This window comes from Pristiophorus japonicus, chromosome 12, assembly GCF_044704955.1.
Source record: "Pristiophorus japonicus isolate sPriJap1 chromosome 12, sPriJap1.hap1, whole genome shotgun sequence".
Classification (NCBI taxonomy): Eukaryota; Metazoa; Chordata; class Chondrichthyes; family Pristiophoridae; genus Pristiophorus; species Pristiophorus japonicus.
Window position 1 is genome coordinate 66,343,799 of NC_091988.1, and position 14,767 is coordinate 66,358,565.

The 14,767-nt window shown below is 41.2% G+C and overlaps 1 protein-coding gene across 2 annotated transcripts in view; it reads left to right on the forward strand.

Moving 5' to 3' along the window:
* Window positions 1-2,230: 2,230 nt before the first annotated feature.
* The window catches only part of LOC139277311 (inositol hexakisphosphate kinase 2-like), a 31,595-nt gene continuing 19,058 nt past the window's right edge, over window positions 2,231-14,767 (forward strand). Inside the window, exons 1-2 of one of the 2 annotated variants that reach the window (XM_070895606.1) lie at window positions 2,258-2,326; window positions 3,700-3,833. The gene's annotated coding sequence lies outside the window, so the exon portion shown is untranslated. Of the gene's footprint in view, window positions 2,327-3,699; window positions 3,834-14,767 lie in introns of both variants that reach the window. The other variant, XM_070895605.1, reaches the window with a different exon arrangement.

Below are 14,767 nucleotides of genomic sequence, written 5' to 3' on the forward strand. Positions count from 1 at the left end.
CCCCAAAGCGCTTTAAAGCCAATGGGATACTTTCAAAGAAAGATAGAAAGATTTTCATTTATATTGCATCTTCCACGACCACTGGATGTCTCCAAGCGCTATACGGCCAATGGAATACTTTTGGAGTGTAGTCACTGTTGTAATGTGGGAAACTGGCCAGCCAATTTGAGTATAGCAAGCTCCCACAAACAGCAATGTGATAATGACCAACTAATCTGTTTTTGTTATGTTGATTGAGGGAGAAATATTGGCCAGGACACTGGGGATAACTCCCCTAAACTTCTTCAAAATAGTGCCATGGGATCTTTTACATCCACTTGCGAGAGCAGACAGGGCCTCGGTTTAATGTCTCATCCAAATGAAGGCACCTCCGAAAGTGCAGCACTCCCTCAGCACTGCACTGGGAGCGTCAGCTTAGATTTACGTGCTCAAGTCTATGGAGTGGGACCCAAACCCACAACCTTCTGACTCAGAGGCACGTGTGCTACCCACTGAGCCACAGCTGACACCTTTGTAACGTAGGAAACTGAACCAAGAACTCTGCTTGTGACCAACATTTACTTTAAGCTGAGCGCCTGCGCTGTGCTCTGAAGGTCCCGAGCAGCCAGTGAGCCAGTGTTTAAATAGAAAAATCATGCATGCGCAGAATTTTGAATGGCCCACGCAGCCTATTAAAGGGGCTGAGCGGACCAAAACAAATTAGTGGGAGCATTGCTGGTGGCTCCGTTTAATTTGGGTTGCAGCTCGCTTCGTGAGGTCTTTGCATTGGGAGCTGGAGAACCAATCTTACCATAACATTAAATGCAGGTCGTACACCTAAGGCAGCAATTGGAACAGCAATTAGAAAGGAGAAGTAATGTCAGTTGATATGTTATCTCACCACGTGATAATTCCATGACTTCCTTCAGTCAGATAGCATCAGTTTATTTAGGGCTAGAGAAATGTTAGGAGTGAGATTAACTATCACGAAGATTGAGATTAATTGCAAACCTATTCAATACATGGAGCCGAGTGTGTTTTCGCAAATTATATGTAAATAGGTTTTTAATGGAGCAATATTGACAGGTCTGGTGCTATTTCAACAACAACTTGCATTTATATAGTCCTTTAACGTAGAAAAATGCCTCTAGGCGCTGCGTAATCAAACAGAATTTGACACAGTGCGAACATAAGGAGATATTAGGACAGATTGTAGGTTTTAAGAAAGACTTGCATTTATATAGCGCTTTTCACGAACACCAGATTGTCCCAAACGCTGTATAGCCAATGAAGTGTAGTCATTGAAGTGTAGTCATTGTTGTAATGTAGGTAACGCGGTAGCCAATTAGCACTCAGCAAGCTCCCACAAACAGCAATGTGTTAATGACCAGATAATTGTTTTTGTTATGTTGATTGAGGTTTAAATATTGGCCAGGACGCCGGGGAGGGGAACTCTAATGCAGTGCTGCGGGAGTGCTGCACTGTCGGGGGTGCCGTCTTTCGCATGAGACGAGAAACCGAGGACCCGTCTGCTCTCTCAGGTGGATATAAAAGATCCCATGGCACTATTTTGAAGACGAGCAGGGGAGTTCGCCCTGGTGTCCTGGCCAATATTTATCCCTCAACATACATCACTAAATCAGATTATCACATTGCTGTTTGTGAGAACTTGCTTTGCACAATTTGACTACCACCTTTCCTACATTACAACAGTGACTACACTTCAAAAACGCCTCATCGGCTGTAAAGCACTTCAGGAGGTGCGATGGTCGTGAAAGGCGCTATAGAAATGCAAGTTTGCCTTTTTCTTTTATAAAAGCAAAATACGAGAGATGCTGGGAATCTGAACATACTGGGGGTGAAAGAGGAAACATAGTTATTGATCATTATAAAAAGAGAAATTATATTCCTTTAAATAGGAGATAGTAAGAAATTGTAAGATTGGCTGCTGTAAATAACTATTCTGAGTGGGGGAGGGGGAAAAGGGGGGGAAAAAAAATCTGTCGTTCAAAAAAAACGTTAACAACAATGACGTCAGCGCTTTCCCGCGGCAACCAATGGGCGTGGGGGGGGAGGAGCGCCAGTGTTTTGTTTGGGGGCCACCGTCCAATCGGAGGACTGTTGCTGGGGCGTGAGAAGCGGGTAGGAGCTGCTTTGGGCCAGACGGGCAGCCAATGGGGGAAAGAGGGGGCGGGGCTGATGGTGTTGCCCACACCCCCCCCCCCCCCCGGTCCGCAGCGCTTGTTGTCACCCGGGAAGAGGCGGCCGCCATTTTATAGCGTCAGAGAACAAAGAAAGAAGCGGCGAGAGAGAGAGAAGGCAAAAAAATAAAGGCGTCTTAACGCAGGTAAGGAGATTATCCCTGAAAAAAAACCACCACACGCGCACATCCCACACATTACAACGACCATAAATACCCCGCGTAAATATAAACCCTCGCCCTAAATATCGGGGGTTAAAAAAAATTTGATCATCAATGGTTTCCTGCAGCATCTTTGAGGCGAGGTTCTCTGGTTGCTTAGTGACTTGGGAAAGGGGTGCCTACATCTCTTTGTAAAAATGTACCGTATTTTTTTCCAGTTTCGAGTTAAATTTAATTAATATTTTGCCTGTAAATCTTTTTAATTGAATTAATTTAAGCCAAAGCTCTTTCTAGTCTTCATTTCCTGCCTGTGTGTTTGTGTGAGACCGTGCCCTTGTTTGAATTGTCTCCTCAAAATCGCTCTTCTGTCTATTTTTAAAAATCTGTGTTCCTGCTTTTTGTTCCCCTGTTGGGGTTTTAAAATATGTGGAAACTGAATGACCAGATGGATGTAAATGATCAGAATCCAATTAATTGGATTTTAATAAAGATCTTTTGCCAATTTATATTCACTGGATATTCCTGTGTTCTGTTTCCCTGTTATGGCTTTAAAAAAATATATATATTTACATATTTTGAACAATGACTGTCCAGATGGATGTAATTTATCAGAATCCACTCAGTTGGATTTAAATAGAGATCTTTTGCCAATTTATATTCACTGGATATTCCTGCTTTTTGTTTTCCTGTTAAGCCTTTTTTTTAAATTGAAAAAAATATATAATTCGACACTGAATGATTAGATGGATGTAAATTATCAGGGTCCAGTCAATTGGATTTAAATAGAGATCTTTTGCCAGTTTATATCCAGTGGATATTCCTGCTTTTTGTTTCCTTGCAGCTTTAAAAAAAAATGTATAATTGAATACTGAATGACCAGATGGATGTAATTTATCAGAATCCACTCAATTGGATTTAAATAGACCTTTTACCAATTCATATTCACTGGAAATGTTTTTATCCACAGTTTAGTTGCAAGTTCAGTGAAGATGTTGTATTGTCTATTAGGGATAAAGCTTTTGATGGTTGCTTGCCCCTTTTAGAAAACCATCTGAAGAACGGTTGAAATCTTGTATATATCAAATGCATATTTTAAAGTAGAGCTGGGTTCTACAATTCATCCAGTAGTGTGAGAAAACAAAGTTTGATTAAAAACTTTAAGATGGAATGCGTTAAATCTACAGCAGTAAACACAGGATTAGTTTAGGTTCTTAAATGTACTCAGTTCTCCCATTATCTTGAGGTGTGATTAAATATGACCATCTTGGTCTGCTCAGCCAGTTTGGAGAGCATTACTCTTTTCAAAATTTTTATTTATTTTATTGCTTTGACTAATCGATAATGCAACTCTCTTGCAGGGTTCTTGTATCTGACGGGAGCTTCGTAACAGTAACTGGCTCCCATTACACACCCAATGTTGGAATTGCTTGCTGAGCGAGTTTCCTAATTCACCGCCTGCAGCGCATGTGCTTGTGTCCTGCGTGGGTCCACGGTCAGCAAACAAATTATTTTGTGCTGGTCCTTTTTTGAAATGTTCTTAAATGCCCATTTTTTTTGATCAGTGATAAATGAAATGCACCAGAGCTAGCACTTTGATTTTTTGACCTCGATCCTGATCTCTTCAGAATAGGGGACAACTTGAAGAAATTCTGTGATCATCCATAAAAATTCATGTGCCCATTGCTGGTGCATAATGATCATATGAAAAGCACAGCTTCTTAAATGATGATGATTGTGATTATGACCTGCTTGTCAGTGAACATTGTAAGATCATCACTGCAATTTCAGAATAGCATCATGCCTGGAGTCTTCTGCTTTGGTTAAAATCACTGTTTGACGTGCAGTACTTGCTTTTGTTCCTCTTATTTTCTCTGATTGCTTTTGTTGTCTAATTTCCCTCAATTGATCAGATTTGACAGTCTGTTTCGCGCTAATGAAGACAAGTTTACCTAAGGGACTTGAGCAGTATAAAATCTAGATCTACACCCCAGTGCAGTGCTGAGGGAGTGCTGCACTGTTGGGGGTGCCGTCTTTCGGACGAGACGTTAAACCGAGGCTCTGTCTGCTCTCTCGGGTGGGCGTAAAAGGTCCCGTGGCACTATTTCGAAGAAGAGCAGGGGAGTTATCCCTGGTGTCATTGCCAATATTTATCCCTCAATCAACATAACAAAAACACAGATTATCTGGTCGTTATCACATTGCTGTTTATGGGAGCTTGCTTGTGTGCAAATTGGCTGCCGCGTTTCCTATATTACAACAGTGACTACACTGCAAAAGTACTTCATTGGCTATAAAGTGCTTTGAGACATCCAGCGGTTGTGAAAGGCACTATATAAGTCCAAGTCTTTCTTTATGTTCCTGAACTGTAGTGTCTGCTTAGCTCTTAGTCAGAAAGTTGTGGGTTACAAGCCCCCACTGCGCACATGAACACTAAGCTGACACTTCCTGTCACCATATTAAACAGAAGCCCCGTTAAAGATCCCTTGGCACTGTTTGATGAAGGGAGCCACTCCTGCTTCAAACAGATCAAAAGAATCCTGATGATTTGGTCACTTTCTATGTTCAAATTAGCTGCCATTTTGCCCAACGTAATGGTGGGGTTATATTTTAGAGTAATTCCCTGAAGACATCATAAATGCAGATATAAAAACAAGTTCTTTTATAGGTAAAGATCTGTCTCTGTTAGTAAGAAACAAACTCCTGTTGTGGGTGCACTGATAGATACTATTGTTGATATGTTAGGCCCCAATATGTTTTGAGTCTAGTGGTAATTACACTGAGATTTGGGCGCATTTTCTTTTATATAAAAAAAAAATTCTGTACAAAAAGCTTCATTTGTGAGTGCAATGAGCATCTTCTGGCTTTGCAGTATAGTCCCTTGGCTAGTTACAGTTCCAGTGTCATTATGTGCAGGTAAAGGCATTTTGAGCCCTGCCGGTCTGATCCTCCTGGTTTTTAGGTGGAAATCGGAAATTCGGCTCGTACATTGTTAAGGTGTTCCTCCGGCCCCTAGCTCACAAGCTGACTTGGGATGTCCCTCTCTATTAAAATTAACACTCTAACCCTGGCTGAATGATACCTATGGAACAGAAACTGTATCTGAACTTTTTTGCAGTAAGTATAATCTATCCGTTCAGTGTGGAGTTACATTGGCACTAACAATGGAAGATTTGATGCAGGTTATCTTTTGCAGGGGAGGGAATTAAGGCAAGCTTAAAGCTGAGTAGTATCCTCGCTAACATATGATGACCTGGAAAGGTGATTTTATGGAAGCTGAATAATCCTGCGTTTAAATACTCTGCTGATTCAATACATTTTAAAATAGAAAAAGTTCCAGGAGAGTGCAATTTGTTTTTAGATGAGCTTGCACTTACTTATAGGACACTGCAGAGCACTTCACATTTAATCTGCTTTGATAGTGTTGGTTGACGAAAATAAATTGGCCAGGACATTGCGAGAATTACCTTCTTTTCTTTGAATGGTGCCATGGAATCTTTTACATCTACCTGAGCAAGAGTGTGGTTGGGGGCTGTTGCAATTTAATACTTCCATCCAAAATACATCAGCTCTGACAGTGCTGCACTGAAATATCACCTTAGTTTATGTGCTCTAGTCCTCAAATGGGGCTAATCCTATGACCTTTTACTTGCTGACACTTTGCCAAATGGAAGTTTAGTGTATTTTCACCAAGCCCAATTAAGCAATGAATGATCACTGTTTTTCATTGGGTAGGCTTTGTTGGCTGTGGCGTGACAATGTTTGCGTGACATTGGCCATGCCAAAATGATAGAACAGAATATTTTGTTGAATACTGAAATGAGTTGTGTTCCCTCAAACTATACCTTTTTTAAAAAAAAAATAGAACTTGGCATCACTATCCCTCCTTGTACTGTACAACACATGCCTGTGAAATGGGTTTATAGTCTGGTGTAAATTATTTAATTGATTATTGGTTGTATTGATTCTACAAAATATTAGTCCAGGCAATGTTATGTATCGCCTGGTAAACCAGTTCACTGTAAAAGACTAGTTGGTCAATTATCCCAATGAGATTTGTAGATCATTAGTTTTCAAACTCATTACACAAACTATATTCTTGCTATCATCATGTCTTTTTCAGCTGTACTGGGAAAGTTATGCAGTTGTTGGTTTCGAATAAAGCTCCTGAATAATAGCACTATGGAGCTTGGGTTGAGTAAAGCTGGACGTCACAAGACCTAGTGATTCAAATCACAAGGCAGTTCCACAGCCTTTGACACAGTCGACCCCACCATCTACCTCCAATGCCTTTCCTCCGTTGTCCGGCTCTGTGGAATTGTCCTCGCTTGGCTCCACTCTTGCCTATTCCACCGTAGCCAGAGCACCTCCAGCAATGGCTTCTCTTGTCGTTCCTGTGCCATGACCTCCAGGGTTTTCTAAGAATCCATCTTTTGGGGGCCCCTCCTGTTCCTCATCTATATGTTGCTTTCGGCAACATCATTCGCAGACATGGTGTCAGTTTCCTAACGAGCGCTGGCAACGTCCAGCTCAATCTATTCGCCACCTCTCTCAATCCATCCATGCCTCTTGTCAGACTGCTTGTGATATCCAGTCATGAATGAGCTGCAATTTTCTCCAGTTAAAACGTCAAAGACTGAAATCATCGTCTTGGTTCCCACCACAAACTCTGTACCCTCGCCACCGATTCCATCCTCATTCATACCTTTTGTCACCTCCAGATCAATTATTCCACTCTGGCTGACCTCCCATTCTTCTTTTGTAAAATTTAGCTGATACAAAACTCTGCTATCAGTATCCTGCCCACTTACCTATCTTCCTGTCCTTAATTACCTATACTGGCTCCTGGCCCCCTCAATCTCTTGAATTTGAAATTCCAATTCTCTGATTTAAATGCTTTCATGTCCCTGTCTATCTCTAACCTCCTCCAGACCATAATTTCCCCCTCCTCCCCCCCCCCCCAAAAAAAAACTGCTGACTCTTGCCTTTTGTGCATCCCACTCCCTTCATTCGGGAGCCTGTATCTTCAGCTGCCTAGGCCCTATCCTCTGGAATTCCATAAACCCCTCTGTCTCTCCACTGCCACCACCTCCTTTTAAAACCCACCTTTTCCTAAGCCTTTGATCACCCCTCCTAAAATCTCTTCCTTTGGCTTGGCATCTATTTGTTTCTGATTAAGCCTCTGTGAAGCGCCTTGAGACCTTGGTGCTCATTAACTAAATGCAAGTTATTGAGTTACATTTCTTGGCCACGTATCTCGAGCCTCAAACTGCCTTCACGGTTCTTTGATTAAATGTTAGGGGCCTTTCTTGTTCAAAATGGATTTGTGGGTACAATACAGTAACACAAGCAACAGGAAGTGGTGCTATTTTATTGGTGTGTCCGTGTCCGAGTTGCAGCTGGCATCTATGTAGAACTTAACGGTTACCTCATTTGGAGATTTTTGAATTCCCCACTTGTGGCTGTTTAACATTTTCAGCTATATTCTAAATCCAGTAACTTAGAATGCTTAAATTAAAAATTAAAAAAAACTACTTGCAGGTTAGTCCCTCCCCTCAATTAAAATGAGATTAACGATTTGCAACATGGTACTGAATAATGCGAACTTCAATAATTAGGATAATACGGTGGCTCAGGATTTAGAGGTCGGTGAAGGATTGTGGAACCAAGGAATTAAGGGAGCGTTTAAGTGCACCTTCTATATCTATATCATTTTAGGTTATCGAGTTCCACATTTAACCCGTGAACTAATGTTCCGTTAAGTTGTGTTTTATTGGTTGCTATTAGATTTATTTTCAAACTTTATGGCATTGAAACAGCAGTGTTGCTGGAGGTTCTTCTGCACGTGGATGCCCAAACCTGATCTTGGGGGTGGTGTGAAAAGAAAAATGCTATGGGATATGCAAGAGGTACTTTAAATCAATGCTGCCCTTTCCTCTTTCCCCATCCCCTTGTATGGATCAAAAGTGGGACTATAGTTTGGCTCAAGTATGTGTTTATCTGCATATGTATCAGCGGTTAGGAGAATCCCACAGCCTGAAACCCCAGACTTTCAGCTTAATATCGAGACCTGTGGTCTTGCATATTTTAAATAAAATAATCCTTTGGTTATTAATGCCTTGTGATACACTTCTTGACTTTGATTGTCTGATCCAAAATAAATGAAATGGGAAAGTAATTTTAATCTGATTGGGTACATGAATTCTTATATACTACCAGCGTGCACAGACATTCAGTGTTTTGCAGTAACATAGTCACATTGAACGTACTGCAGCTGAGCTGGATTCCATTCTTCAAGACACCATGTCACTTGTCCAGCTAATTGCTATGAGTACATACAGTATGACTGACATTTGTTTCAGTTCTTTCAGTTGTGTTTTGTAAAATGAGATTTGAACGTGTCTCTGGTAGTTTCTGGTGTCAGTTCTGATGGTTTCAGTGGCTTAAGTTGTTTGTGATGAAATCTGAAGCTTGATGGACTGCATTTCGTGATTCAAATTTTTCATGATCTGTGGTAATAATTTGCAACTGAAACCTTTCCTCGAAACTGGATTGATGTCAAAATGTTAAGCTTTTCCAAGCTTGTTTTAAAAAGAAAAATCCATACCCACTCTAAATCCTAGCTATTGTAAACCAAAGATATTCAGCAGCAAGGAGAAGACCTAAATTTGACTAAAAAGGAAACTGAAACTTGCACACTGAAACTTGCATATTTAATTGAAGTTTCATATTTAGTAAAGAATGTTTTTGCCTGAACTGCTTGCTGTGAACTTGGTTCTGCTTCTACACTACAGTAGAATTGACCCAGAAAATGTTTAAATCCTTCATTGCTATATTTCATAAAACAAATTATGGAGTCAAACTTTGTTCTTTTTGGACATCCCTTTGGTGACTTAGTTGAAGGTCTCAAAACAGCACTGAAACCAAAGTGACGGGGGTGATTTATTTGGTCTCTTGTGTTAATTCAAGTAACTAAATTCTTTAGAACTATACAACTTGGTGAGAAGTGATGGGATTTTACACTTGGGTGGTGATGCATATTGCAATATATTAATAAAACTGCTGTAAAATCTCTTGAGCATTATTGATTAGCATCTCATTTTTGTAAGTGGTGATTCTTGCTCCCAGAGGAAGCTCCAAATAGTTTAAACCTATGACATGAATCCCCAATGACAGTTATTTTAGTCACCTTGGACTTTTAGATTATTTTGTGTACATAAGGGCATATGTTTCTTGATACTAAAGCAAAATACTGCAGATGCTGGAATCTTGAAATAAAAACAGAAAATACTGGAAATCTCAGCTGGTCAAGCAGCATCTGTGAAGAGAAAGAGAGTTAACGTTTCAGGTCTGTGACCCTTCGTCAGAATTGGAAAAGTTGAGATGTTTCTTGATCTTGTTTACACCTTGCAACATAAGACCCAAGTAAAATATCTGAAAGTTTTTAAAATTTGAGGTTCCAATCTTTGCCTCGTTGCACCTGATTATACAAGAGGTCTTTTAAAAAAAAAAAGTTGCCTCTATGATATTGCAAGGCTGGTCTTTGGATCACATGAAGCAGCAGGTTTAGCCTATTGTGCATTTTGTGTTGCATTACAGTAACTGATGTCAAAATGATTATTTATTAAATCGCCAATGATTACAAATACTGAGTAACCTCCAGTGAAAGCGTGAAGGTATAGAAAAGGTTCCAGAATTACCCAACTGGTGGCTGTGATCGATCTTGTTTTATCATATGGCTGCTTTCACTATTTTATCATAGGCAGTCCCTCGGAATCGAGGAAGACTTGCTTCCACTCTTAAATTGAGTCCTTGGGTAGTTGAACAGTCCAATACGATAACCACAGTCCCTGTCACAGGTGGGATAGATAGTCGTTGAGGGAAAGGGTGGGTGGGTGTCTTAAGTTCCCGGGCAGCTATGGCGTGCAGCGTTCCGGCCTGTCGCTGTTGGGAGTTGTCCATGAGGGCCCTGATGTTCCAGGTCCCGAACTTCTGGAAGATGCCTGTGCGTGGGGTGGTCGTTGCACACCGGCTACCAGACAGGCTTAGTTGAGCACGGTCTTGATTCAGTGGCAAGAGGGTCGAAGACGACTGGAGACCAGGCACTGCTGTATGGGCCTAGTTGCCTACGGAGAGATGTTGGCCGCAGGCTTGGCGCTGTGTAGCACCCTTGATGGTAGGTGGTCTGATGCTTGGTTGGGGAAGGCATTGGGAGGGTCAGTGGAGATCCCTGGGAAGCTGCCACCTCGGCAGCCATCTTGCACCATGCCACAGTTATGGAAGTGTACTAAACACATTTCTTGGTTCCTTCAATATGTTCCAAGGAATCTCACTCCTCATCCCCTATGCAAACTAATGATAGATTAAGATATGATTTATTAGTTGAACATGGCCCTGGACTATAATTCACAAAGATAAATGACCACCTTGTTTAACACATGGTTGTAAAATGATTAGGCAATTGTGTATGCATTTTTCTGATCACATAATGACTTGCAAGTGATATCTGTTCCTAATCACTAATTACTTTCAAACAAATGTTGACCAATAGTACTGCAGAGTATATTGTAAATGTCTTGTTGGGTTTTAAGCAAGAACACAAAGTTTTATTGCAACTGTGGTTACTTGGCATTGACGAGGGCTGCTATGATCTTGAAAGTGAAATGGTCAGAATGATGCACTTGGTATTTCATCACATCTACCATGATCTTTCATCACATCAGTGTAAGCTACCACACAGCGCATGGAAACATATGATCAAACCTGTTAAAGTTCAGTTCTGTTTTCAAATGGAATTATTTAGGTAACTATTTAGTACTGCATGTAAATCCTCTGGTAATTAGGGGAGGCAGGGAAAATATGCTTTTAAGAGCAGGAATGTTTAAGGACCTTTTTTGAGATTAAGGGAATGTTCTTTTGTAAATAGAATTGAGCCTTTACATGTGAAGAATGGGTGTCCAAATATTCATGAGATACTGTAAATAGATACTGTTGAACATAATAGCTGCAAAGTTCTATGTTTAGACATTGGATGCGATACTTGACGCCATACATGAATGAAGTCTGGATTAGCATGGAAACTTCTAATATTAGATTCGATCTGTCAAACTTTCCAATCTCGTGTTGAAATCCTTGTGTGTTTCTTATGTTAATGTTGAGTGCCTTTTTTTTGAAGATCTGGGAATTTTCTCTTTTAATGCTTGAGTAGCTAAGAATGCCACTTAAGAATCAGAAGCTGTGCTGGTCCACTGGACCATTGCAATCTGTAAAAATGAGTGTGGCTCAACCAAAGTACAACTCAATTTCTTGCACCAATAGATGTTTTCTGTTCAAAGTGTTGTGCTCATGCATGAAGGTTTTGCTTTTTGTTCAGACGTTATATAAATGCAATACCACATTGTACTCGCACATGGGTGTAGAAGTTGCAACAAACCCCCCATTTAGTAGAGCAAACTGATGTCCAGTTCTGCCAAAAGGCTGCCATTTTACCATGCTGCTGTTACTTGGTGGTTCTCCTGTACATCCGAGTTGTGTCATTGGGGACCGCCTGAAAGAAATCTGGCATCTTTTTTAAAAAGTAAAACATTTGCAGCCATAGTAGTTAGGGGGAAACCACCGAATATTACTGTTTCTCAACGGCTGCCTCTTAAACAAAGTGCCAAACTGGTGTGGACACTGAATTAGTATCACATGTAAATTACATTGAATCCAGTGTCTTGCGTTCAGCATTTGAATGAACAATTGCAATTTCAGTTTGTTTTGTCAGCAGACCAGTGTAAACCTTTCTCTGATGTCTTGTTTCATTTCACTTCAAGTTCATCCATGCCTCTGTTACCTCTAGACTTGAATATTCCATCGCATTCCTGGCTGACATCCCACATTCTACCCTCCTTAAACTTGAGGTCATCCAAAATTCTGCTGCCCATGTCCTGACTCTCATGTATTAGTAACCAATATACCAGTCTAGCAACAGAGCTGGATTACCTGGATCCCTCTCTTTCACCCTGTACTCTGAACCAATACAGCGTTCCTCATACAGAAAATCCCCAATACATGTTCTTGCACAGTTTACTCGCACCACGTCCCGTTCGCCCATCACCCCTGTGCTCGCTGACCTGCATTAACTCCCAGTTGAGCAATGCCTCGATTAAAAAATTCTCATTCTTGTTTTCAAATCCCACCATGGCCTCGCTCCTCCGTATCTCTGTAATCTCCTCCGGCCCCACAACAATGCTCCAAGATATCGGCTCTCTAAATTTGGCCTTTTGAGCAAGCCTGATTTTAACTGCTCCACCATTGGTGGTCGTGTTTTTAGCTGCCAAGTCCTTCAGCTCTGGAATTATCTCCCTTAAGACACTCCTTAAAACCTACCTCTTTGACCAAGCTATTGGTCACCTGTCCTCATATCTCCTTATGTGGCTCGGTATCAAATTTTGTTAATCAATCCTGTGAAGTGCCTTTGTTTTATTAATTTAAAGACGCTGCATAAATACAAGTTGTTTTGTATGGAAAAACCTTTAAAGGAAGTTAAAAGGCACATTCTTTAAGCTTTTATTTTATTTATAGTTTATATGTATGTTAAATATAAAATTTAAGTAGTCCATGAGTTGCACAGTCCATTTGAAAACTTTTCAAAACAAAATGCTGGAAATACTCAGCAGGTCAGGCAGCATCAGTGGAGAGAGAAACCGGCTGACGAAGGTTCATTGACCTGAAACGTTAACCCTGTTTCTCTCTCCACTAATGCTGCTTGACCTGCTAATTATTTCTAACATTTTCTGCTTTATTTTAGATTCCAGCATCTGCAGAATTTTGTTTTTGAAATCTGTTTTATTCTGTTTAATTTTCCTTTACATTCTCCAGCTTGCAGCAGAGTGAAATCTGGTGCAGTTTTCCAGTGACGACAATAACTTTTTTTTCCCCCCTTATCATGTATTTAGTATGAGATGCCACTGTGTTTTTGCCATGTTTTGGGGCTGCAATCATCATCATAGGCAATCCCTCGGAATCGAGGAAGCCTTGCTTCCACTCTTAAAATGAGTCCTTAGGTAGCTGAACAGTCCAATACGAGAGCCACAGTCCCTGTCACAAGTGGGACAGATAGTCATTGAGGGAAGGGGTGGGTGGGACTAGTTTGCTGCACACTCTTTCCGCTGCCTGCGCTTGATTTCTGCATGCTCTCGGCGATGAGACTTGAGATGCTCAGCGCCCTCCCGGATGCACTTCCTCCACTTAGGGCGGCCTTTGGCCAGGGTCTCCCAGGTGTCACTGGGGATGTTGCACTTTTTCAGGGAGACTTTGAGGGTGTCCCTTTAATGTTTCCTCCGCCCACCTTTGGCTTGTTTGCCATGAAAGAGTTCCAAGTAGAGCGCTTGCTTTGGGAGTTTCGTGTTTGGCATACGGACAGTGTGGCCTGCCTAGCGGAGCTGATAGAGTGTGGTCAGTGCTTCAATGCTGGGGATGTTGGCCTGGTCGAGGATGTTGATGTTGGTGCGTTTGTCCTCCCAGGGGATTTATAGGATCTTGCAGAGACATCGTTGGTGGTATTTCTCCAGCGACTTGAGGTGTCTACTGTACATGGTCCATGTCTCTGAGCCATACAGGAGGGGGGTATTATTACAGCCCTGTAGACCATGTGCTTGGTGGCAGTTTTGAGGGCCTGGTTTTCAAATACTCTCTTCCTCAGGCGGCCGTAGGTGTCCTGAAGCTCGTGGGCAGAGATAGTCCAGTGCAGTAACAAGGTTCCAAACAGAACGTGTGTTATGGTGGATTAAGTTGCACTTGAATTCCCACAGTCTGCTGGGTGAGATGGGCAGTATTAAGCATACATTGCATTTAAAATGTTTCTCAAAAGTCTTAAAGATGCACTCCAATATGGATCATCTGTTCCCTTCCAGTTTTCTCTTGGAGAGTTTGTAGATATTTGCTCCATAAGCTCTTAAGACTGAATGGAATGTATATCTTGGAGCCCAACTGAGCAAATTGTACATTAATGTGTTAGGAAATGAAATTGAGCGAGTTTAACCACAGCTGCGCTATCTCGCTTTACTTCACTAATATCATTTGGGTCATCTAATTCCTGTGTAGCCTTTTATGAATGCACAATGCCTGGGTTCATCCTGGGGCGATTAGTCAACTCCCTGGGATGCCAATTTTATGTATGCACCTTGCCCTTAAAAACAGACTGGGTCTTGTTCCATTATCTTTCAAAGTGATTGGGACTTGGTGTACAGTTAGATTGTTGACTGTTTTAATTCCATAGCAGGAAACATAATTCAGCCTGTTGTGTACGTCACCATTGGTTTTGGACTATAAAATGTACGTGCTTTTTTTGTATTGTTTGCAGTTTGCACCTTGCTTGATGAATAATAGAATCTGTTGGTTCCCAGTAGATGTCAAATGCGAATGATATGGGTGATGTAATAAATT